The following is a 26,643-nucleotide window of genomic DNA, read 5'->3' on the forward strand; positions in this document are numbered from 1 at the left end:
TGGGGTAATAACGACACCTGCTTGTTGAGAGAGCAAAATGGGATATGCCATATAAAACACTTAACACAGTGCTTGGCTCATAGTAGGTGCTCAAAATGCCCTTGAAACAGTAACAGGAGGAAGAGAAAAGTGGATATTCGCTGCTTTATCTCTACAAGGCCCCACCACCCTCCTCCTCCTGGGAAATGCTCTTTGCCCTGCTCTTGTGGTGTGCTTGCTTGCTTTTTTTTTTCCAGCATTTCTGTTGCTGTTTTTAATGTTTATTTATTTTTGAGAGACACACGGACAGTGTGGGCTGGGGAGGGACAGAGAGAGAAGGAGACACAGAATCTGAAGCCGGCTCCAGAATGCAAGCTGTCAGCACGGAGCCGGAGCCGAGGTGGAACTCACAAACCATGAGGTCATGACCCGAGCTGAAGTCTGACCCTTAGCCAGCTGAGCCACCCAGGTGCCCCGCGGGGGGCTTTTGATGGGAGAGGCTCTCTCCTTTCAGGTGGGCTTCCTTGGACCTGATTGGCTTGGGGGTGTCACCTGACCTGAGCTGAACCAATCAGGACCCCTCTCTAACTTCTTCCATTTGGCACCCGAGGAGGTAAGGCTCAGGGCTCACACGGTTAAAGCTGAGCGTGAGTTGAGGGAGGTGATAGGTGCTGCGTGGAGTTCAACTACGTGAGGAAGATGGTCTGGAAAAATGAAGCCAAGGAGAGAGAAGCGGTGAGAAGGAAAGGAGGGATGGAGGGAGGAAAAGAGGGGGAGAGTGATCTGGTGGCATTTGAGTCCCTCATCCAGTGTTCCTGAAACCCAGAGAGACTTTCCCCACATTTATGTGACGATTTAGATCAATCTGTATAGCATGGCTCACGCTTGATTGCTTTGCCCTGTTGTGCAAGAACACTTCCCACCCACCTGATAAAAAATATACAGTTCTCGGGTTGGTTATCAAAGAACTCTAGGGTCTGGCTTCAACCTACCCCGCTAGCCTTGTCCCCCTCCCACCGTGTGCACCCCTGCTTGTTCACCCCTGGCCAACTGAATGTTCCTTGAACATGGCCCTTACTCTCCCACCCTTAATAAACTACAATAGTCTCTCTTCCCATCACTTCTGCTAGTGGATACTGGTCGTGCTGGCCCTCGGATCTCTAAATCCTTTTCTATCTGCTGCAACATCCCAATTTTTTCTAGGGGAGCCCTTTTCCCCCCACTACAGACAGACTCTGTAGTGTCCTCCTACAGTTCGCAGGTAAGGCGAACCTCACGCTCTCTCCCAGGCCTTAGAGTCTGAAGTCAAAGGACCTACCAACAACAGCAACACGGTTTGAACTGACAAGACTCTTGATTTGTTCCACCTGAGGATCCTTTCTGATTTTTTTTTTTTAATGATTCTTTAGGCTTCCTTATTTCTTTCTAACAAATGGCCTTTTTTCTGAAGTTAGCTAGAATCCCACAATGAAAGCACCTTCACATGGTACCTGCTGACATCTTACTCCACTTGGAGAAGACCCAGCACAAAGAGCTCCTAGGAGCGATCCCTCCTTTCAGACTGTGACTCAGAGATGACTTCTCTCTCCTTTTTCTCTTTCCCTCCCTCTCTTTGGCTCATGCCCCCCCCCCCCACCACCATCACCCTCTCCTTTGGTCACTCACAGATTCCCACCTTGGAAGGTGAGGCAGAAATTTCTAGTTGCCTACACAACATCCATTCCACCCCTTATTCCTTTCCAGAAAGCTCTGGTGACACCTGGAGAGCCAATGTGCCTGGCTAAAAAACTACACTTCCCAGCGTCCCTTTCAGGGAGCATTCTGGCCAATGAGATGGAAGTAGAAGTTGCTGGCTAGGGTTTCTGGTAACACTGTCCAGCAAAAGGGGCTGGCTCAGATGATAGTCTTGCTTTTGCGCCTGTCCCTTCCTGCCTGCCACTTGGCACGTGGATGGGAGAGCAGCGGCTGTGGCCGCCACCGGCCACCATGAGATGACCTTGAGACCGAAAGGCACATGCTTATGATGGTGGGGCAGAAAGTGAGAGGAACCTGGGTCCCTGCTGAAAATGCCAAGCTGTCTTTCCAACTCTGGACACCCACCTCCAGACATTTTTTTCATGTGAGAGACTGCGCTTTATCTTTATAAAGTATCATCAACCGGGCTTGCCCGTTTTATGCAGCTGAACCCAGTCCTGATTCAGAAGGTCAGTGAGGGCTGCACCTGGAAGAGGAATCGGCCTAGGATCAACGGCTGTACCACTGTTACCCAGTCACATTGTAGTGATAAAGAACAAAACACTAGCATGGAACTCAGGGACCTAGTCCCAGCTCTTTTTTTTTTAAGTTTATTAATTATTTATTTTGAGAGACAGAATCAGAGAGGGCGAGGGAGAACCCCAGCAGGCTCTACACTGTCAGCAAAAAACCCAGTGTGGGGCTCGAACCCATGAACCGTGAGGTCATGGCCTGAGCTGAAATCAGGGCTTAACTGACCGAGCTCCCCAGGCGCCCCAGTTCTGTCTTCTATATAAGAAAGTGTTGATATCCTTGCTGCTTACCTTCTAACAATCACCTGGCTCTTTGTAATTCTTTTGTTCCCCCATCAAGTAATGGTCCATCAGTCTCCCTCCTCTTTTGCAAACTCCCACAACCCAAGTGTCCCTTCCGTCCAGAAAAGTTCACCAAGACTCCTCCCCCACCCCCGCCAAAACCAAGCCAGCCTCCATGTAGATAGCTAGTATTCGCTGAGTGCTCATTATGTGACTGGCCCCATGCTATGTACTGTCCGTGCATCATCTCCTGTCCGTGCGCCCAGCAACCAGCCAGGTTTTCCTCAGGCAGAAACAGGTTCGTACTCAGCAGAGGTGGCATCTGAATTCACGTCCACTTGCCTCGTGTGGCTGTGCTCCTAACTGACCACTCTCTTCTGTTTGTGAGGAGGAAAGAAATGAAAACTCTTAGCTAGTAGGTGGCAGAGATGGCTAGCTGTCCCCCAATATCCACCCTCCCCTTCGTCTGTGGCAGTGGTTCTCAAGCAGGGACAATCTTGTTGTCTGGAGATGCGTCATTTGGGTTGTCACAGTGTGGAGGAGTGCTACTGGCATCTAGTGGGTGGAGGCCAGGGACACTGCTAATCACCCTGCAACACACAGAACAGCCTCCCCACACACACACACACACAACACAGAATTATCTGGCCCAAAATGCCAATGGCACCAAGGCTGAGGAACTCAACTCTGTAGGAGCAGGGTCACAATTTTTAGCTAAGCACAGGGCTGCCTAGAATAATGGCTGCCTGTGACCAAGTTCTGGCCAATGCGATACGAGTGACTTCTGTATCATGACTTCAAAGGAAGCAGTGTGCCCCTCCTTTTCCTCTTCTCCCCCTCCCTTATGTCTGGAATTTGGACATGCTGGTGGCCATCTTAGAACTTACAGATGGGGCAGCACCCAGGGAAGGCAGGCCAACAAGATGGGGGGACCCTGCACCCCCAGCCACCACACGAGCTGGGGACTTTTGCCTGAGAAAGACAAATTTTCATCTTGTTAGAGCCACAGTTATTTTTGAGTCCTGGATACAGCTGTCAACCCCTTGTGCTAACCAACACAATATGCTATTTCCAATTCTTCTGCATTCAGAGAACTTCTGGTCTCTGGGTAAAACCCTCTGGAGAGGCAGAGTATCTGCTTTGTTTTGATAGCAGACCCTGAAGGATGGGAAAGCTCACTTGAAAATTTTTTAAATGTTTATTTATTTTTAATTGTTTTTAATGTTATTTTTGAGAGAGAGAGAGAGAGAGAGAGAGAGAGAGAGCGAGCGAGCAGGGGAGGGGCAGAGGCAGAGAGAGAGGGAGACACAGAATCCGAAGCAGGCTCCAGGCCCTGAGCTGTCGGCACAGAGCCCGACTCAGGGCCTGAACTTAAAAACAGCAAGATCATGACCTGAGCCGAAGTCAGCCGCTCAACCGGCTAAGCCACCCCGGTGCCCCAAGAAGGCACCCTTTAACTGCAATGTCATCACTACCTCGTGGCATTTGCTTTGTTGGTAAATGCCCTCAAGTCACCTCCATCTGAGGACATTAGTTCCTCACGTTCCCAGACTGTGACTCAGCTCCATTATGTCTTCGCTCACAGGGCCTCAAGTGGTCTCTTGATGCACAAAAAACAGTCTCCCGAATACAGAGCAGGTGCACATTTCTGGAATTGTAATCTGTCGTCCTGGGGAGACTGCAGTGAAGGAGCCTCTGCTTATGGACTTACTGCCCCCACTGGACACCTCTGTTCCCTTGTTCTCCTGTCAACACGGAGACGGGGGCTGTGGCTGATCACCCAGATGTCATTATGATCTCCGCAGAGTCGTGTCACCCACACCGTTTGTTGAAATCCAGGGGTCACCTGGCATGTGTTTGGAACACATCAAGCACATTGAGAGGCACAGTGGAAAACAAGACTGGCCTCGTAGATACCTGGTTTCTTACTCCCAAACCTGCCTTCAGCTGTGTGATTCTATCTGTTGGCAAGTGACAACCTTCAACTGGCTTCTGCAAGAGAATAGGGAATTTACCGGCTCCTGTGACGAAGTCCAAAATCGAGACACAGCTGGGTGCAGGGACTGTGTTCACTATGTTTCTTTATCTTGCAAACTCGTTGCCTCACCGTCTGCTCTGCGTGCATAGCTGGACAGGACACACTTTGTTCTCCACAACCCAGTAACAGGCCTGAGTTCCCCGTCACCTCGCCTGGGCCTTCTGCCTCCTTTGTCCCCCTCACTCCTCAGGTGAACCCCTCCAAATGCACTTTTTGGGTACAAACCACCCAATCCAGAGTTTATACCTCAGCATCCTCCCTGATCCATTTCTCACACCCAGGCCACCATATACCTGCTCGCATCACCCCAGGGCCAGTGACAACCATCAGGGACAGCCCCAGAGTCCACTGAAGTTATCCAAACGTGCTTCCCCTGCCTCACCTGTTTTTCCTGCAGAAACCACAATAAAGGCTATTACCCACAGACCCTCCTCCCACCTCCACCTGGTGACCGACCCTGGTACTTCCCTGACTGTCCCCCCATCCTGCGACATGTACTTTCTCTTGAGGTCTGGGAGCATAACAAGTTATCTTTTTAACGGCAATCACCTCTTCTGTTGGCCTTGCCACATCTAAATACTAAGAAAACCGGGATGCAGACAGTGTCTTCAGGAAGTTCTCTGTCTCTCTCAGCCCTGTTTTGCTTGGTGCCGGCTTCATTCACAGACAAACTTTCCCTAAGAGGTGGCAGGGGTTTGCTAGCAGTCCCACTGCCCTTCTCCTTGGAGTTGGGTGGCCCCCATGGAAGGAGGGCTTCTCTTTCCACCAGCAGTCTTAGAGTTGATCGCTATTAGTGGGGCTTTGGGTGACATGCTAAGACTCTGTACCCAGTCCTAGTTGTGGTGGACAACTTCTGGCCAGTTGTGACACTATCTACCTGGACATAGCATCAGATCCCCCAGGTTAAGGGCTCATTCCCTCAAGACTGATCCTCACTGCCCCCTCCCCCCCAACCCAATTTCAGATGCCAATTACAAATCGATGTTGTCACCTGTACTTCTGACCAGTCAGCTAGGTTCCCGTGACCCCCTCCTTGGGTTCAGTGAATTTGCTGGAGAGGCTCCCTGAACTCAGGAAAGCATGTTAAATTTACTACATCACCGGTTTATGATAAAAGCATAGAATTCAGGAACAGCCAGATGGAAGAGATACCGAGGGCAAGACATGTGGGAAGGAGGGGGGGGTGGGGTGGTTTCCATGCTCTCTCAGTGCCCCAGCTCCCCAAACCACATGTTCTCCAACCCCAAAGCTCTCTGAACCCTTCCTTTTGGGTTTGTATGGAGGCTTCATTACACAGGCATGATTGATTAAATCATTGGCCCCTGGCCGCTGAACTCAGTCTCCAGCCTCTCTCCCCTCCCCAGAGATGGGGGTGAGAGAGAGGCGTGGGACTGAAATTTCCAAGGCTCTATTCACAAGATTGGCTCCCCTGGCAGCCTGCCCCCATCCTTAGCTGCTTTCCAAGGTCCCTCTTTAGCATAACAAAAGACACCTTTATCCCTCTCATCCCAGGAAAATCCAAGGGTTTTAGGAGCTGTGAGCCAGGAGCCTGTGGGTGAAAAACAAATATTTGTTGCTTATTATAAATCACAATATCACATATGTCCATCCTTGAACGAATCCCTGTGGTCAGACAGACAGGGTACTCTGTGTGATATAGGAGACTTCCAAGCCCTGGAGCTGGAGAGTGAGATCTATCCCCCCTGCCAAGAGTGGGAAGTCTACTTCTCAGAACAAAAGGGGGGTGCAGGGCAAGAGAAAACCCTGGGTGGTCCCTAACTTAGTCTGGGTTCCCTAGAAGCAGACCCCAGAGACAAGAATTTGATGCATGTCGTGTACTTGGAAGGTGATCCCGGGAAGCACCAGCAGACCCTGAGGAAGTGAGACAGGGAAGGGAAGGAAGCCAACTCCGGGTGCATTCAGGAGGGAGTTACTACTTAGGGCCCCTGGGGCCCAGCCCAGCCGGGAGACTGTACAGAACTCACCTAAAGGGTGAGGGAGTTGGGGGCATTAGTCCACCAGCCTCTATCTGTCACTGCTTGAGGCTGCCTCAAGGACACAAGTCCTCTAGCGCTTGCAGCTTGGCTAGAGTGCTCAGTGAGCAGATTCTTGGGGCCACAGAGTGGCCCAGACAGAAAAATCACAGGTGCTTTGCAGTAAGAAGCTGTGTGTGGGTCCGTACAGAATGATGAGAGCCCAGGATCTGTTACAGTCAGAGGCAAGGCATTTCCCCGTGCAGCACCTCCTAGAGTATTCTCACTGGTGAAATGAGATCATTGGACTACAGGCTCTCTCACTTCCCTCTCCGAGGGGAATCCTAAAGCTTTCGTCTCCAGGTCGGGTCGAGGCCACGTAAGGTGGCGGCTGAGTGTTCAGGCTCTGAGGTTGGATCGCCTGGTGTCTCAGCCAGGAAAACATGTGGCACACAGTACAAGGTTTATTTCAAACGAGTCTCGTGATGACGTGTTGCATCACACGCAGGACTGGCATCAGTAGGGAGCCGCACCACCCCGACGGGTACCAGAAGAGAGGCTGTGTCACCAGAGCTAGGCCGGTGGAGGGAGGGCCACTCGCCAGAGTCGTGGCTGTCCAGAACTGCAGCCAGGCGGGCAGCGGCGAGAAACAGCCTCGTCTCTTCCTGTCCTCCCAACCTCCCACCCGCTGAACCCAAAGGGAAACCAGAGAGCAAGGAAATAATAGGTCATGGAGGTCAGAGTCCCAGAGCACAGAACGGAGCAGAGGACAGCAATTGGATCCAAAGGGACAAAGGGAGAAAAATGTGCCCACCCAGATTCAACACTCAGCTCCTCTGTTTCCTAGCTGTGCAACTTTGGACCAGTTGCTGAACCTGGCTGAGCCTCAGTTTCCTCCCCTATAGAATGGTATCAATGTTAATATCTACCTCTGAGGGTTATTGGGAAGATTAACACCCATAAAAGCGCTTAAAACAGTGCTAGGTATTTTGTAAATGATCAACGGATATTAGCCATTATATTATCATATAATTATATGAGTTATTAATTGCCTCTGACTGCAGCTATTAGCATGTGATAGCCATGTGCCAAGTACATAATTGCTGTGAAGTTAAAACATGACAAAATGTGGGGTGCCTGGGTGGCTCAGTTGGTTGAGCGTCTGACTTTGGCTCAGGTCATGATCTCGTGGTTCACGGGTTCGAGCCCTGTGTTGGGCTCTGTGCTGACCGCTCAGAGCCTGGAGCCTGCTTCGTGGATTCTGTCTCCTTCTCTCTCTGAGCCTCTCCCGCTCGTACTCTGTCTCTCAAAAATAAATAAGACATTTTAAAAAATGTTTTTAAAAAACATAAAATGTGTTGAAGCATGGTGCCTGGGTGGCTCATTCGGTTAAGTGTCCGACTCTTGGTTTGAACTCACGTCATGGTTCATGGGTTCGAGCCCCACGTCAGGCACTGCGCTGACAGCACAGAGCCTGCTTGGGAGTCTCTCTCTCCCTGTCTCTCTCTCTCTCAAAACAAACTTTACAAAAGAAAAAAGAAAAACACGTGTTGAAGGGATTTGAAAATTTGAGTGTACTCCCAGATACTAAAGAGTATTCTTATTTGGCCTAAGAAGACTTAATGAAGAAAGAGACTGCAGACAGAGGGAAAAAAGGAAAGAAAAAGAAAGTGACCAGGGGCAGTGTGGGCAGCGCTCTTGATTTTTCCTTTCTCTGGGACATTCCTTCCACCTCCTGCCAAAAACTATCTCTTGCCTGTACTGCACCAAGAGAAATGTTACAGGAGCATAATATGCTCCTCGTTGTAGTGAAGTCAAGATAAATCTTTCCAGACGAATAGATAGTTATCTCTGGGAAGTGGCTGGGAGGAGTCTGGCGCTCATGAAGTTCTGCCAAAAGCTGTCAAGACCATGGGATCCCTTCCCTGTTATTCCGGAGATCTCAAGGTGCATGGCAGGTACCCCAGACTTGGGGGTGGGGTGGCGATCAGAGCCCCTTTCCTGAATGCTTGCCGAGGGCCAGGCACATAAAGTATTACCTCACTAACCCTTCCTGCAAAGCGTTACTGCGTCCCCCATTTTATAGATGAGGAAACTGAGGCTCAGAGGCTTCGAGGCGTTTTCCCAGGTCGCATAGCTAGTGAGTGGCTGGAACCAATGTCCGTCTAAGTCCAAAGCTCTTGCTCTTTCTGGGGCACCTGGACCTAATGCCAGCTCCACCTGGAATTACCCTGTAATTTCTTTCCTCTTTCATTTCGGGGAGGTCACTTGTACTCTCTGCCATCCATGGAGTGATGGAGCCGGTGGTAATCTCTCCTTCCAGCTCCACGTTCAAGGGCAGAGCCGCAGTGTCAGTGGCTTCAGCGGAAGTTCCTACCCAAGTATAACCAGACCATAATACGAACACCATGTGGCAGGATTTCTCACCATCAGCCTGCTTTATATTGTCCATGTTAAAAAAAAAAAAAAAATTTGCAGGGCAAAGTAAAAGTGCCAACCAGAACTGAACACAATCTGAACAGCTATCAGCTGTAGAATGGGTGGATAGATTGATTCCAGGGGCGCCCTGGTGGCTCAGTCAGTTGAGTGTCCGACTTCAGCTCAGGTCAGGTCATGATCTCACAGTTTGTGAGCTCAAGCCCCACCTTGGACTCCCTGCTGTCAGCACAGAGCCAGGTTCAGATCCTCTGTCTCCCTCTCTTCCTGTCCCTCCCCTGCTCGCGTGCGCTCTCTCAAAACTAAACATTAAAAGAAGAAAAATTATTTAAAGAATAAATTGATTCCATAATGGGTCTGGGTCTCACCTGGCCAAAGTCAAAGTGAGGCCGAGGTCTCCTCTGAAGCCGGGGTCCTCTTCCAGTGCTCACTGGTTGTTGACAGAGCTCACTTCATTACAGCTGTGGGACTGAGGCCTCAGCTCCTGGAGGCCTCTCACTGTTCCCTGCCCCACAGTCCTCTCCACACACGGCTGTTGGCTCCTTCAAGGCCAACTGGAGAGCATCGCTGAGGCTTTGAATTTCTTGATCTCTTGTGTCTCTGACCTCTAGACCTACATTCTAAGGGTTCAGGTGACTAAATCAGGCTCACTCAGGATAATCTCTCCTTTGGTAAACTGAACCTGTTAGAGACCTTAATTACATCCACAGCACCCTTTTACTTTGCCATATAATGTAACCGAATCGGCAGAGTGATGCCTCGCCATATTCCCGTGTCCCCCCTCCCGCACACTCCAGGGGAAGGGATTGGATAGGGAGGGCTCACCGTGGGCTCCATTTTGGAATCCTGCCTGCCACAATTCACTGAGCATTTACTATGTACCGGACTCTCTAACTGCTTTATGTGCAACCATTCACATCAACCCTATAAAGGAGTTGTAGGGTCCCTGTTGTACTGATGAGCAAGGTGAGGGGCCAAGAAGTTAGGTGACTGGTCACACAGCTCATGAGTGGCAGAGCTAGGGTTTGGACCCCCCGTCTGCCTCTGCCCCCCCTCTTTCTATGTGTGTCTGTGCATCTCTATGTGTATGTGCATGTCTATGTGTATGTGTGTGTGTTGCCTTGTGTGTGCCTTCCTCTGTTTCTTACACTTACACACTCATAGACATACACATACACATTCTCACAACACTTCCCCCAGTCCTTTCCTTCTCCACCTTTTTGGTAAACGTTTGCCTTCAGAGAGTCGTTTTGAAGGGTCCAAAGGGGATGGGGACGTTTGAGGAAAGGAAGAGACAGAGAGCATATAAAGCCCAACCTTAGGAACTGGTGTGATGACCGAGCATTTGCTGTGTCCTGTGCTAAGCTTTGCCCTTCACATCCGTCATCCCACTCCTCCTCCCCGCAACCCCACTTGACTGACAAGGAGAGGGCGCTCAGAGAGGTTAAGCTACTTGCCAAGGTCACACAGTAAGCAACCAGGATGGAGGCCCCCTCAGATTAGTCCAGCCAACGGCCAGCTTTCCCTGGCACCCCAGTGCCTCTCCTCAGGGCCCTCTGGCTTCTCTGCCATCATTGTGAGAGCTGCCAACGCAGCTCAAAACCTCAGCTCACCTGGAAAGAGAGCTGCAAGCAAGCAGAAGGCCCAGGCTCTCCCTGCCTCCCAGCCTCACGGCAAACTCGGCCCGGTTTGCATTCATGACAACATCGATCTTGTTCAAACCCCCGAGCCCATGAGCCCCACCACGTTGGTAGCCTCTGAGTCACTGCACACCGGCAGACGGTGCTAAACTAATTTCCCAGCATCTTTGGGAAGGATTTGGTTTCTGTCTCCCCAGCAAAGGGCCACGCAGACAGTGGCAGGAGACCAGCAGGACCCAGGGGCTCCCTTCTTGCTCTGGGGGAGGACTGACTGAGATGTGATAAGATCCTGATTAGCACAGTGGCTTGGACTTGGGTCCAAACTGAATTAAGGGATGGGACAGTCCAAACCAAATCACAGGGATGGTGCTAAAACATCCCTGGAAATGCAACCAGATAGAGAAAATTGTCATTATCTTTTACAGTGACTTACAAGGCTCTCGCTATGCATACAGATGACTGACTCTTCATTACAACCCTGTAAGGTAGGTACTATTTATTTTTACCATTTTACAGATGAGGAAACTGAGGCACAGAGCTCTAGGAACTTGTTCGAGGTCACAAACCTGGTAGGTGATAAAGCCAGACTTTTAACCTTGACCACCTGAGTCAACGGGCCACCACATCATTTGCCCGTCCAGGTGTCCACACATCTTGGTCGGTCCCTCCCTGGTGATAGCTTCCACAGAAGACAAGACAAGAAGTCAGTTAACATCTGTTCCTCTCTGGAATTGGTTTTGAATCGGTCCCCAGATGTGTAGTGATGCTGGGTTTCAGACCAGGCCCAGCCATCTTCCTGGTTCCCAACTTCCTGCTCCCTTGGCAAGGCTTGAGTTCCTACTTTGCACTTGCTAATTCCATCAACAGAGGCAACATGAAGTAATGCAAGAAGCCAGAGCAGAGGAGCCAAGTTCAAATCCTGGCTTTGTCAAGCCTATGACCTTGGACACGTCTCTCTCTCTCTCTCTCTCTCTCTCAGTCTACACACACACACACACACACACACACACACACACACACGTATAAGGCACACAGTCAGCCCTCAATCAATGCCAGTACCAAAAGTGACACAGCAGTAATTATTGCCAATTTAACCTGTTGGTTAAGCACACAGACTCCAGAGCCTATCTGGGTTCAAAGCTGTATAGCCCTTCAGGTTTGTCAGTTAACCTCAGAGATCTCACCCCTGTAAAGGGGGATACTGATAATACCCACCTTGTAATTAGTTAAAACCGATAAAGGTTTAAGACACCAGTATACACTAAATACACATAATATTTAAAATCATAATAACAGAAAGTCTACATGTCCATTTCAACCTTGACTTTGGCTTTGGCAATGGAAATTAAGATGCTGCCGGATGAACTACTTTTAACTAAATTCTATGACAACAAGGCACTTTGGGGCACCTGGGTGGCTCAGTTGGTTGAGCATCTGACTTCAGCTCAGGTCATGATCTCAGGGCCCATGGGTTCGAGCCCCACGTCAGGGTTTGTGCTGACAGTGCAGAGCCTGCTTCAGATTGTCTGTCTCTGTCTCTTTTTCCTCTCTTTGCCCATCCCCTGCTTGTGCTCACTCTCTCTCCCTCGCTCTCAAAAATAAATAAACGTGAAAAATTTTTTTAATCCTTTTTGACATTTATTTATTTTTGAGAGCAAAAGAGAGACACAGAGCATGAGCAGGGGAGGGGCAGAGAGAGGGGGAGACACAGAATCTGAAGCAGGCTCCAGGCTCTGAGCTGTCAGCATGGAGCCCGATGCGGGGCTCGAACTCACGAACTGCGAGACCATGACCTGAGCCGAAGTTGGTCGCTCAACCAACTGAGCCACCCAGGTGCCCCCAAAATTTTTTTAAAAGAACAGCAAAGCAATTAGTAATAGAGTGGATATTTTGAGTATAATTCAGTGACATTTAATATAAAATGGCCAATTTTATGTTGTGTGATTTACCACAATATTCTACCTATTCATTTGTTCATCCTAACAGTGTCACAAAATCTGGAATTTTTTAAAGGTTATTTATTTTTAAGTAATCTCTAGGTATAGACCCAATGTGGGACTCAAAACCCCAAGATCAAGAGTTACATGCTCTTCTGACTGAGCCAGCCACGTACCCCAGTCTGCACTATTTTGGACAGATGATAGGTGATCTGTGAGCTTCATATTATTTTTATTTATTTATTTATTTATTTATTTATTTATTTATTTATTTAGAGACAGGCAGGGGGAGAGAGCAGGGGAGGGGCAGAGAGAGGGAGAGAGAATCCCAAGCAGGCTGTGTACCATCAGCATGGAGCCCGATGTGGGGCTCAGTCTCACAACTGTGAGATCATGACCTGAGCCGAAATCAAGAGTTGGAGGCTCAAACGACTGAGCCACCCAGATGCCCCTGTGAGTTTCATATTATTGTCTTATACAAAGGATATTGCTATCCACACGGAGCTATTTGAACACGCAAGAGAGAACAGTTTTCCCAGCCTGCAGTCTTGTGAACGTGTCCTTTGGACTGACCGCAGAGCCGTAAGTAAATATGGCCAGAGAGAGCTCCGCTCTCGTCAGAACCAGGGCAAACCCAAAACGGCCTGACTGTTCATAACCCCCATCCATGCACCGTGGATGACCTGCGTCAGCAGCCATGGGAGTGGCCCTTTAGAAGCTGCCTGAATACATCTTTGAAATGATTTCTCCATGGTTCATGCTGCATCATAAATTTATAAAGTTAGACACGCCTTCTCCAAAATGTCAGTCTGGAAAGAACATGACAAGCACCGGCATTTTAAAACGCGGTTATCCAAAACGACCGAATAAAGGCTTTGGAAGAATGCCACTTGTCCCATGTGCCTTCTCTCCAGGTTAAGAGCTGCCGCATGGCTTTTGGCACTGAGAACCTCGGAGCCTCCGGCGTTAGAAAGCCGGCCGCTGCAGGGAAAGGCCAAGCGCCCTCTGTTCATCTTACTTGGCATCATTATATTTTGGCAGGGCTTCTCAGTGACTGCTCAGAAAGCCACTGGCAGTCTCTGGGTCTGGGCATTCGTGTGGCGGCAGGTGGGGATCAAACGTGCCCACTGCCACCACCTGACACCCCCGAAGCCCTTGCTGGAGCACATATGGCCTACAGGTACTTCGAACGTGACACTGGGTTTCAGAGTAAACGCTGGAGTCTGAGATCCACATAGGAAAACCTTAACATTTGGTTAAACTTTCTTTTTTAAAAAAAGCTTATACATAGCAAAGAACTGTGTCTGCCATTGCCTGAGATTTTGTTTAGTTTTGTTTTCGGAGCCGATCAAAGATTTTATTCCTTCCTCTTGGAGAAGGCCAAATCCCAGCTGAGCCCTGTTGATCCTTATCGTGCTCCTGGATCACATCCTTTTTGGATAATTGGCAACAGTGAGCTCAAATTCCAGCCTTCCTCCTGGGAGACTGGGAGCCTGTCACAGAAACATGTGGCCGTAAAAGTACTTTCTCGATTGTGTGGGGAATGCAGCCAGACTTCTCCATGAGACAGATCTTGGCCTTATCAGGTCACCCTATTGCAAATCCAGTTCTCGGCATCACTGGGAATAGCCTGGTTCCCCAGGAGTAAAGAAACTATATTTTCAGGGGCGCCTGGGTGGCTCAGTTGGTTAAGCATTGGACTCTTGGTTTCCAATCATATTTTGTGGGTTAGTAGACCTGCATCAGGCTCCACGCTGATGTGTGGAGCCTGCTTGGGATTCTTCTCTCTCCCTCTTTCTTTCTGCCCCCCCCCCCACTCATGCTGTCTCTCTCAAAATAAATAAATAAACTTAAAAAAACTTTCTTTTAAGAAGCTATATTTTCAAATGGAACCCAACAGGTCTGCAGCCAGAGGTAACCTGAGATGTTACTATTTTGTCTGTATCACCATAATTCCAATCTGCATACAACCAAGTGTTCTGGGATCAATCTTTCCTTTAATAATAGCATCAGCTACAGTGCTTTCAGCTGGAAGCATTGAAGCTGGCAGAAAACCCAATTTAACTGGCTTAAGCAATGATAAAAGTACAATCTCATCTAACAAGATGAAATCATAAACAAGGCAGCCTTGTACTGGCAGTTCTTGCCACTGCAATAAGGTAAGAAAAAGAAATAAAAGCATAAAGATCAGAAAGGAAGAAGTAAAACAATCTCTATTTGCAGATAACATGATTATTTATATAGAAGAGCCTAAAGAACTACAAAATAACTACTAGAACAAATGAGTTTAACAAGGTTGCAGAATAGGATCCATATACAAAATAATCATATAACAAGATGCCTGAATGGAGGGGGGGAGTGCCCTTAATTGTTCAACAATATCACCAAATACCTAAGTTATCTAGAGCTTTCCACATTGCCAGATGTAGTGTTGTTTCTTATGGTTGCACAATGACTGACACAGGTCCAAAAATCACAGCTCCACAAAGCAACATCCAAAGGCCAGAGCAAGAAAAGAGGACATATTTCTTCCTTGTGTCCATATATAAGATATGAAAACTTTCATAGAAGCCTAACCCCCTAGGCTTTCCTTCATTAGCCAGGATGGTATCACATGCCCATTTGTGAACCAGTCACTGGCCAAGGAAGCAGAATTACTGTGATTGGCTCGAAATAGTCAGGATTTACACTCCCCATTCAGTGGGGCTGAGAAGATGGCCAGATTCCTTAAAGCTCATGACCACAGGATACCTGAACAAAACCAGAATTTGGCTGAAAAGTAAAGAAAGGGAAATGTCCACCAGTAGCAACTAACAGTATCTTTCATGATATCCCGCACACAGTTTCCTATCATCAAGCCATTGGGGAGCTCAAAGCTGGTCATGAATAAGATCTTAGCTTCTGTCAACAGGGATGTCTGCTGCCTCTGGGTGACCTCCAGACCCCTGGCTTTCAATGCGACCAGCAAAATCCCTTTAGCTTATGTATTCCCTTTATTTATGTATCCTTGCATGATTTTTTAAAACCTTCTGTTTACAAATACATTTTGTAATTTTTAAAGGCAATTTCCCATTCTTTATCTAATCTCTCCATACAATGAACTCCAGAAGCCCCAAGAGATTAAATGATGTCCCTAAAGTCACCAGGAGCAGAGATACTATGGGGTATTGATGGCCTGCTATGCACCAGAATCTGTACTAGGCATTTAGCATGCATTGTCTTGTGTAATTCTCACTACTACCCAACAAGGTAGATTTTCTTACTATTCCTATTTTGTAAAGGAAGACTAAGGCACAGAGAGGTTAAGTAACTTATCTCTGGTCACACAGCTAGGGAATAGAAGACCCGGGATAGACCTCAGGTCTATCTAAACCCCAAACCCTATGCTCTTTAACTCCTAAATTAGATTTTTAGTTTTTTATTTTACAGAGAGTGTGCATGCATACATGCATGCCAGCAGGGGAGGGGCAGAGAGAGGGGGGGAAAGAGAATCCCAAGCAGGCCCCCCTTTGTGACACAGGACCCCAACACAGGGCTCAGTCCCACAAACTGTGAGATCATGACCTGAGCCAAAATCAAGAGTCAGTTAACCAACTGAGCCACCCAGGCGCCCCATAACTAGATTTTTTAAATCATCTTGTCCCAAATACCTATGTTCAGCTTGACTTAATTAAAGATTAACTCATCTAATATTTCCCTTGATGTTTCTTTCCATGTCAACACAAATAAGAATAGTTTTAAAAGGCAGAAACAATGGAATGAGGAAAAGAGAGGCTATCTTTCATTTCTTTAATCTGGCAAGCCCTCCTCTCACAAACTCTCCCTTCTCCCCATCCCCTCACCCCACCCTGCCACTAGCCCCAAAACCTGCAATTCACCACAGGCTTCCCATACCCACACGTACTATGCAGTCTTTGTCCATACTAGTGGCTCCAATACAGATAAATTCTGTGCCTTCCTAAATTTTCTTTTTTCCAGCCATAGGTCATTCCTTGAACCCAATTCTTGGTACTCTTTTTCTGGTCCGACACTCTGGGAACCTAGCTGTGTTGCCCTTCCCAGACCCTCAAGTCTGCCAAACCCCTGAGACCCCAATTCCAATAAGAATTCCTTTCCTGGGGGCACTTGGGTCGGCTGAGCATCTGACTTCGGCTCAGGTCATGATCTCACGGTTCGTGGGTTCGAGTCCCACATTGGGCTCTGTGCTGACAGCTCGGAGCTTGGAGCCTGCTTCAGATCCTCTGCCGCCTTCTTTCTCTGCCCCTCCCCCACTCGTGCTTGCTCTCTCCCCAAAACAAATAAACATTAAAAAAAAAAAAAGAATTCCCTCCCTGTCAGAGTGGAGAAACCAGCTGTATTATAGTCCATTCTTTGACATTCTCTGCTTAAACCTTTAGTCTGGGACTTGGCACCTCTGGAAAGAAAGATGAAAAAATGGCAAAAGAGGGTGCAGTTTGGAGATAAGAAAAGGCTGCATACAGTCAATATGTCTCTCCTTCTCCCCACGTGGAACCTCATTGCCTCCCTCCTCCTTTCTTAACTGCTCTCCCATCTCTGACTCACCCTTTAGCCAGCCCCACATGATCTTCCCCACACCCCCAAGCAGACCAGAGGCCAGGCCCCTGTAGCACCCATTTTTTACAAACTACTTCCTACCCTCCATTTCATTAAAAAGGATGATATAAAAATATTCCATGTGTACCATTTCCTATCTCTCTAGCATGATTTGAATTTCATTTTTCTAGGAGATGAGGAAGAACTCTCAATATCCCTCTTTTATTCTGATTGCCTTATAAATTGTAAGACTTAAAGCAACATAATTATATCATTTAGGGAAGGTTTTCAGGAAATTGACATGACAAGGAAATTGAAGAAAAAGAAAAAACCTGTTCATTTTTTATCTATTCAGTAAAAAATTGGAGAAAATAATACTCTGTCCCTACACCTGCCGGTTACCTCCAATAGATTCTTTTCAACACTATTTAGAAAGTAAATGACATTGGGGCACCTGGGTGGCTCAGTAGGTTAAATGTCCAACTCCTGGTTTCAGCTCAGGTCATGATCTCACGGTTCCATGAGTCTGATCCCTACATCGGGTTCCACAGGTGCGGAGCCTGCTTCAGATTCTCTCTCTCTCTCTCTCTCTCTCTCTCTCTCTCTCTCTCTCTCTCTCAAATAAGTAAATTTAAAAAAAAGAAAGTAAGTGATATCAATATGAAAAGTGGAAATTTATATCCTATATTCTTACTATTCTAATCAAAAGAGATAGTGCAGCAGGAAGTTTAAAGCCGTCAAGTCAGTGGGTGGCTCTCAGGCTGGACACAGTCCATAGACACTCTATATGGTGGGATTTTTTCAAAATTAATTTGCTGTATTTGGCTACCCTCATGGCTATTCCCAATTCCTTTCTCTCTTGCCAGTCATCCACTCTGGAGATTGGAAAAAGCCAAATCTTTGTATTGATGTGTCATTTCCTGAATTTGATCATTCTGTAGTTACATGGAAGAGGAAACTTGAACTAGGGAAATACACTCTGGAATGTGTAGAGATGAAGGGCATTCTGTTTGCAACTTATTTTTATTTGTTGTATATATACTTTTTTTAAGTAAGCTCTAGGCCCAGTGTGGTGCTCGAACTCACAACCCCGAGATCAGGAATCACACACACTACTGACTAAGCTAGCAAGGCATCCCTGTCCTTATGTTTTCAGTTGTTGATAGTAACTTGCAGCCGAAGGCATTCCTAATATGGTTGTTGTGCTCATTTTTTTTTTCTAACCTCCCAGCATTTAAACTCTCAAAAACAGGAATTCCAGGACATGTGCCCCAGAGGCTGCAACTTACGTAGCACACCTGGCATTTCAAATGGAGGTGGCAGTTGGAAGACATCAAGGGCAGTGGGACTGATAGGCTAGGGGAGCATTGCCCAATGTCCCACGGGCCGTGGTACCTACCAATGCTAGCCTTTTACTAGCTACCTCCTTGGGTACTACCTGTCTCTGTCCCAGCTGCTGGGGCTCTCATGGTTCTTGCCTGGTCTCCTGAGCCCAGCTCCCCACCTTTAGGTCAATTTTCGGAGCTAACTGGTATACCTTTCGCATTAACCCTTTGTCTGCTTAAGCCAACCAGAGAGAATTCTGTTAGCAGTTGATAACCCTGACTGGTATAATTGTACACATTTGAAAATCCAAAAATTCACATCAAATCCCACATTTCTGACTTGTCTTGAAAAGTCAGAAGATGATGCACTAGTGGGACTTAACTCCCAGGCAGGAACAATAGGCTGATGTTGATAGCAGCTACTACCCTCCTTTAAATGGCATATCTTGGTTACCTATCTGGCATTTGGGGGCTTGTGTCTTCCAATCATGGACACCCACATTAAAGGTTTTCTTTCCTTCATTTAAATCTTATCAGGAATATGCAGAACTATAATATCCAGTGAACCCATTTTAACTATGTCCAAATTTCAGGGACGTAGGTCAAGTTCAGTGACTAGATGTAGTAGGTACCAATAAAAATAGACTAGGTGGGTGAATAAAAGGATGCACAAAGGGTGACTGTAGCATCTGGAAGTATCCAGGCTGGAGAAAAGGACACTAAGTCAGTAAATAACCAAAGGGATATCAGGTGAAAGAATATGTGTTTTGGATTGACCCAAAAGTCAGAACTAGAATCATGGTGTGGAATTTATACAAAAGCGAATTTCTATTTAGACTAAGAAGGATTCAAATAATTTGAGCTGCTTATCAGGTGGCTGGAGTGCAAAATAAGACCCGTGGCTGGAGGCGGTCACGCAAAGACTGAATGGGTCTTGGGCAAGGATGTAGAAATCTCTGTGCTCTGTGGAGGGCAAAGTAGAACTTCTCAAAGTTGAATGTTCAAAGAAACCACCTGGGGATCCTGCTAATATATAAACTGTAATTTGGTAAGTCTGGAATGCAGCCCGAGGATTTGCATTTTTTTAAATTCGAGAATAACTGGGGGCTCCGGGGTGGCTCTTTCCGTTGATCATTATCAGACTTCTGCTCAGGTCATGATCTTGCGGTTTGTGAGTTCCAGTTTGGGCGCCCTCCTGTCAACATGGAGACTGCTTCTGATTCTCTGTCTCCATCTCTCTCTGCCCCTTCCGGTTCGCGCTGTCTCACAAATAAATAAACATTAAAAAAAAAGAATAGTTGACATACAATGTTACTTTAGTTTCAGGTGTAAGAGGTTCTGCATTTTTCTTTAATGTTTTTATTTGTAAGAGAGAGTGAGAGAGTGTACTTGAGAGGGACGGGGCAGGGGGGGGGAGAGACAGGATCCAAAGTGGGCTCTGTGCTAACAACAGAGAGCCCAATGCAGGGCTCGAACTCACAAACCAGGAGATCATGACCTGAGCCGAAGTGGGATGCTTAACCGCTGAGCTGCCCAGGCACCCCTAGAGGTTCTGCATTTTTAACACATTCTCAGGGAATGCTGATATTCCTGGTCCAAGGCCACACTTTCAGTAGCTGAGAGATTATCTCTGGGCCCTCTCAGGACTCTGACGTTCTGTGAACGTTCTATGAGGCTGTCTGTAAGCTCCCTACCAATAGGGACCATATCTGCCCTGTCTTTTGTTATATCCCCAATACCTAGCACAGAGCCTGACACATAGTAGGTGCTCAAGAAAAAGAGATATTAATGAGAAATACTACTCAGCAATAAAAAAAAATAACCAAATGACAGGGGCACCTGGGTGGCTCAGTTGGTTGAGCGTCCAACGTCCAACTTCAGCTCGGGTCATGATCTCACAGCTCATGAGTTTAAGCACTGAATGGGGCTTGCTGCTTCAGCCAGAGCCTGCTTCAGATCCTCTGTCCCACTGTCTCTCTGACCCTCCTCAGCTTGTGTTCTCTCAAGATTAAAAAAAAACAAAAAACAAATGACACATGCCAATCTCAAAGTATTATCTAATGTGTACGCTCACATGTATATGATATTCTTGAGAAGATAAAGCCATAGTGACACAGACCATATCATTGTTTGCCAGAAGTTAGGGATGGGGAGGGAGACAGAATGTAATTATAAAGGAAAAACAGCGGAATTTTCTGGGATGATAGAATTCCGTTCTGTATTCTGATTGTGGTGGTAGCTATAGAAATCTATACATATCGGGGCGCCTGGGTGGCTCAGTCGGTTAAGCGTCCGACTTCAGCTCAGGTCACGATCTCACGGTCCGTGAGTTCGAGCCCCACGTCGGGCTCTGTGCTGACAGCTCAGAGCCTGGAGCCTGTTTCAGATTCTGTGTCTCCCTCTCTCTGACCCTCCCCCATTCATGCTCTGTCTCTCTCTGTCTCAAAAATAAATAAACGTTAAAAAAAAAATTAAAAAAAAAAAAAGAAATCTATACATATGTTAAAATTCATTGATCTGTGGAGCGCGTGGGTGGCTCAGTAGGTTAAGTGTCATACTTCTGCTCAGGTCATGATCTCGCAACTCATGAGTTTGAGCCCCACATCAGGCTCTATGCTGACAGCTCAGAACCTGGATCCTGCTTCGGATTCTGTGTCTTCCTCTCTCTCTGCCCCTCCCCCACTTGTGCTCTCCTTCCAAAATAAATAAACACTGGGGCACCTGGATGGCTCAGTCAGTTGAGCATCTTCAGCTCAGGTCATGATCTCACGGTCCATGGGTTTGAGCCCTGCACCAGGCTCTATGCTGCCGGCTCAGAGCCTGGAACCTGCTTCAGATTCTGTGTCCCTCCTCTCTCTCTGCTGCTCCCCCACTCACATTCTGTCTCACTCTCTCTCTCAAAACTAAACATTAAAAAAAAAATTAAAAATAAATAAATGAACATTTAAAACTTTTGTTAAAAATCATTGATCTGCATACCAAACAAGGTCAATTTTACTGCATGATAGTTTTTTAAATAAAATAGATGTTAAAAAAATAATTATTGAAAATGACATTTTTTGAATCACATTAATTGAATAACTATCCTGGGCCAAGCCAGAGCCAGGTACTGAGGCTTCAAAGATGAAAAAGACAAAACCCTCCACTCCCAACATGTCTCCTTATTGTTGATAAAACTCTTCTGGGAAAATAATTATCCAAGAGTCATAAGTGACAAATGGAGGTGGAGAAAGGATCTAAGCCTTCATCAGTTTGTGATCATTATTGTTTATGCTGGGATTTAAGATGAGTGCTAATGACATTCCTTGCTTTTGATGGGCTTGGAAAAAATTCTAGGAATTCTGCTCAAATTTAGTAGCCTGTCCCCACTTAACAAGTCCACATGTTTGCCTCCAGACTTAACCTTGTAGATTGTCAAATCCATCCAAGGGGAAAGCCAATTTGCATAATCCAGTCTGGCTGCCAACTGACAGATGAAACAGATCCAGCCCAGAGCAGAGGGAATCTTGACTCAGAACTTGTAAAAATTCAAGTACAGAAGTCGAAAATGTAGAGACAGCCACTGCTACAGTTTGGTATTTATTCCTCCAGAGTTTTTTTCCTACGCACATGCTAACATCGGTCCATAAATTATTTGTTTTACAGCAGGTGATCCTACTAAGTAAACTGGTCCACCAATTGCTTGTGTTTTCATTTAACAATGTGGACAGTTTTCCATCCCAATAATAGAGGCAGACATTTTTTGTGGTCAGAGCTGCACTGATAGACTGTTATTGAAATACATCCTGTTTATTAACTTAGTCCTCTATTGACAGATATTCACATCCCTCCCAATTTCACGGTTACAAACTCTATCGGATGGGCTAGGATGGGCTGCTAAGTTAGGCTGCTGTAATTAATATTTCAAATCTTAGTAACTGAACACAAGAAAGATTTATTTCTTGCTCATGATGCATTTCCATTATTTCCAGCCACAGCCCTGCCCTGTGTCAGCTCTGCTCCAGGGGCCAGACTGATGGAGCAGCCATTATCTGAAATTTGCAGGACAGCATAGCATAGAGAGAAAAAAAAAAAAAAAAAAAAAAAAAAAAGAGGTGACAAGACATACACTGGCTTGAAGCGACTGACAGGAAGTGACACATGTGACCTGCTTACATTTTTTTTGTGAGGGCAGGGGGGACCAAACAAGTCCCATGACCAATCTTGGGTTCAAATGGCAGAGAAGTATAATCCTCCCACAGGGAAGGGAGTCAGATATTGGCAGGAAGTCAGCCTACCAATCAGCATCCTCCCACAAGCATCTGTATATTCTTGGGGGAGTTTTTCAGTAAGACAAATTCCTACACGTTGAATTGCTGGTCAAAACAAAGGCATACCACTATATGTGTTTGCTTGAATTGAACAATTAAGTAAATGGATAGTAATGGTGGAAACCAAGCTTCTCATTATTGGAGTAGGAGATTTCATTTTATTTTTTAATTTATATTTATTCATTTTGAGAGAGAGAGAGAGAGAGAGAGAGAGAGCGCAAGCGGTGAAGGGGCAGAGAAAGAGAGAGAGAGAATCCCAAGCAGATTCTGCACTGCCAGCACAGAGCCCATTGTGGGGCTCAAACCCATGAAACGAGAGGTTGTGACCTGAGCTGAAACCAAGAGTTGGACGCTTAACCGACTGAGCCACCCTTGTGTCCCTGGAGTAGGAGATTTTAAATAAACAAGCAGAGAAGTCTAGAATAATCCATGCGGCAATGGTTTACAATTGGAAAGATCATTGTGAACTCTCTCGTTGAGCTTAATATACGTTCAGATGGCGCCACGTAGAAATAGTTACTGATACACTGTATACACAGGTTAGTGAACAGGTACTTTGCTTTGTACTGTCTACCGAGGGGACCAACAGCAGGAACCCCTCAGTAGCAACAAGCACATTTGGTTCTCAGATCTCAGTCTTTAATACCATTCTCCAACCAAAGGACAGGTGGCTGATGCTAGAACAGGGCCAAGAAACATATGAGCCGAGCCTGGAGCACCTTGTAGTGCCAGAAAGTAAAAGGAAATAGTCACACAAAAAGTCACAAGGATGGGGTATGTCAAAGGGACACAGGAGCCACCTGAAGGAGCCTCAGTGGCCAAAGCTAAAATAACCTGAGGCTCAAAATAAATAAAGTATGTTTACCCAAAGTAAAGAAAGAAAGAGAAAGAAGAAAAAGAAAAAAGGCAAGTTCATACTGATATAAATAATTTCATAAATAAATAAATGGGGAGACTCAACAAGAGATTCTCCTGGGCAAGCGAATTCTGCATAATTTAGATATAGATACTTTGCCTGCAAGGAGGCAGAACAGAATGCTGCACTCTTCAAATGTGAATCACACATACTGACCTCCTTCCAGAGAACACAGTATGAAAAGGGAAGCAGCCACCCAGTAAGCCGTTCTTATTATCGTCTTTTACTAAATGAACCCCTTCCTGCATTCGGAACAGGTAAGAAATCTTCCTTCGAGGGGAGAAACAGTGTTGTGTTGTGCAGATCAGACATTTACTAGCTGTGGGATCCTGAGCAGACGTTTTATTTCTCTGAGCCTCACACAGTGCTGGGTGTGAAGTAGATGTTCAATTAATGCTCCATTCTATCGTGTGTAAGTAGACACATCAGAGAGCCTCGGAAGGGTGGCAGGCAGTGGGGTCAGCCATCAGTGCCACTGTCGTCTTGAGACAAACCATGACCAATGGGAAAACAAAGACTGAAACTTGTGAGTGGGTGAGTCAGTTGGGGGGCTTCTGTCGGCAAGTGAGAGAAAATCCAGCCGCCAGTGGCTGAAAAGTAAGAATTCCGGCAGCAGAAGCATCCAGGACCAGTTAGTTCAGTGGCTCAGCGAAGTCATCCAGTCCTTCTGTCTATCTGCTCGGCCACCCCCGCGTCTCCTCCTCTGATTAACCTGTGTTGTCACAACATGGCTGCCACAGTTCCAAGCATCGTGGGCTGGCAGGGACAGGTCCAGGGAGGAGGAACAGCAGCCTTTTCTTCTTTGTGTACCTCTTCTGAAAAGCAAAGAACCTTTCCCAGAAGCCGCCAGCAGACTCCCCTCATGTGCCCTTGGCCAGACCAGGCTCTTGCTAAGCCCAGGTTTAGACCAATCAGGATTTACTCTGAAAGCACATGGGGAGGGCTGGACACAGGGTAAAACCCAGGACTCAGGCTGCAGGAGAGTCTTCTCCAGCATGGCCTTCTGAATGCAAGCAAGAATTAAGAGGAAGCTTCCTGGGGTGTCTGGGTGGCTCAGTAGGTTAAGCGTTTGACTTCAACTCAGGTCCTGATCTCAACGTTTCATGAGTCGGAGCCCCGCATCAGGCTCTCTGCTGACAGCTCAGAGCCTGGAGCCTGCTTTGGATTCTGTCTCACTCTCTCAGCCCCTCCCCCACTTGTGCTCCGTCTCTCTCCTTCTCTCTCTCTCTCTCTCTCTCTCAAAACTAAATAAACATTTTAAAAAAGAGAGACAGAGAGAATGCTTCCTTTCGTACATAATTAGAAAAACATGTTAATAACCACGTTCCCATCACCACCACATAGAGCCCCAAAGCTAGATTTTCTCTGTAAGTCAGGCTGTATAAGGTCCTACCCAAAGGTAGACAGATGAAAAAGATTACCATTTCAAGACCCTCTAGTCTGAAGAGACTAAGATTCTAAAAGTTCCTCCGTCTCTGGCCTTGAATAAGTACTTGTTCTCCCTCTGAACTCCGGTGTCTTTGATTCTAAGATAAATGTGGTGCTGTGTCTAATTCCCTACTTCTTGAACTCACTATTTATAGATATTCCTTTTAAATGTACAGGTATAATCTCCTAATTATATTTTGTCATCAACATCATTACATTTATGAAACAAGCAGATAGCCGATTGATTAAGCATGCAGACTGTATGAATATAAATCCCAAATTTACGGTAAGTCCATCATCAGTGGCAGCATGACATTAAATAGGTTAATCACTTTAGACTTCCATTTCCTTGGCTATAAAATAATAACATTTACCTCCTAGAAGAATTATATGAGATGAGGCCTATGAGGTGTTGAAATGTGTCTGGCATATAATAAACCCTGGATAAATGTGAACCTTTGTATTTGTATTAGAATCCATACTGGCATCCATTCTCCTATTTGTATCTTCTCTTCTGCCATCATGTGGACACAAATCACAATGGTCAGGGGGCCCGTGGAGGACAGAATAAAGATGCCCACATCCTAATTCTCTGGAACTTGTGAATATGTTACCTTATAGGATGAAAGGGCTTTTGCACAGTAGCCTGAATCATCCAGGTGGGCCCAATCTAATCCCATGAGACCTCAAAGATGGCGGAGGAGGGATTCAACATGAGAGATTCAACTCACCAACACTGGCTTTGAAGATGGAGGCAGGAAACCAAGGAACGGGACAACTTCTAGAAGCTGAGAAACAGCCCTCAGCTTACAACCAAGAAGAAAGCTAGGGCTTTGGCCCTATAATCGCAAGGAACTGGCTTCTGCCAACTCAAATGAGCAGGAAGGTAACTCTCTCTTGGAACCTCAGAAAGGAACACAGCCCTGCTGACATCTTGATTTTAGCTCAGTGAGACCCATTTTTGGACTTCTGACCTACAGACCGGTAAGATAATAAATTTGTGGGGACTTTTTTTTTTAATGTGTAAAAAAACACATTCACAAAATTTACCATCTTAACCATTTTTAAGTGTGCAGTATAGTGGTGTTAACTATATATACATTGTCATGCAACAAATCTCTAGAACTTTTTCATTTTGCAAAACTGTAACTCTCCTCTTTGAACAGAAGCCTCCTCCCTCCTCATTTTCCCCTCCACCCAGCTCCTCCCCCCACCCCCACCATTCTACTTTCTGTTTCTAAAAAGCTGATTACTTTAGGGGCATCTGGCTGGCTCAGTCAGTGGAGCATGCGACTCTTGATCTCGGGGTTGTGGGTTCTAGCCCCACAACTGGGTGTAGAGATTTCTAAAAAATTTTTGAAATCTTAAAAAAAAAAAAAAAAGTGACCACCTTAGATACCTCATATAAGTGACATCATACACTCTTTATCCTTTTGTGACTGGCTTATTTCACTTAGCCTAATGTCCCCAAGGTTCATTCCTATTGTAGGTATGATGGGGTTGCTTCCTTTTTAAGACTGAATAATATTCCACTGCGTGTGTAGACCACATTTGGTTT

At 46.4% G+C, this 26,643-nt stretch overlaps 1 long non-coding RNA gene across 1 annotated transcript; it reads left to right on the plus strand.

The window, feature by feature from the left end:
* The first annotated feature begins 584 nt into the window (after window positions 1–584).
* Window positions 585–26,277, plus strand: LOC123382616. Its single transcript, XR_006591246.1, has 3 exons — window positions 585–714; window positions 11,041–11,100; window positions 25,707–26,277. It is a non-coding gene; the product is annotated as an uncharacterized LOC123382616 (long non-coding RNA).
* Window positions 26,278–26,643: the final 366 nt, after the last annotated feature.

Source organism: Felis catus, chromosome E3 (assembly GCF_018350175.1).
Source record: "Felis catus isolate Fca126 chromosome E3, F.catus_Fca126_mat1.0, whole genome shotgun sequence".
NCBI classification, from domain to species: Eukaryota; Metazoa; Chordata; class Mammalia; order Carnivora; family Felidae; genus Felis; species Felis catus.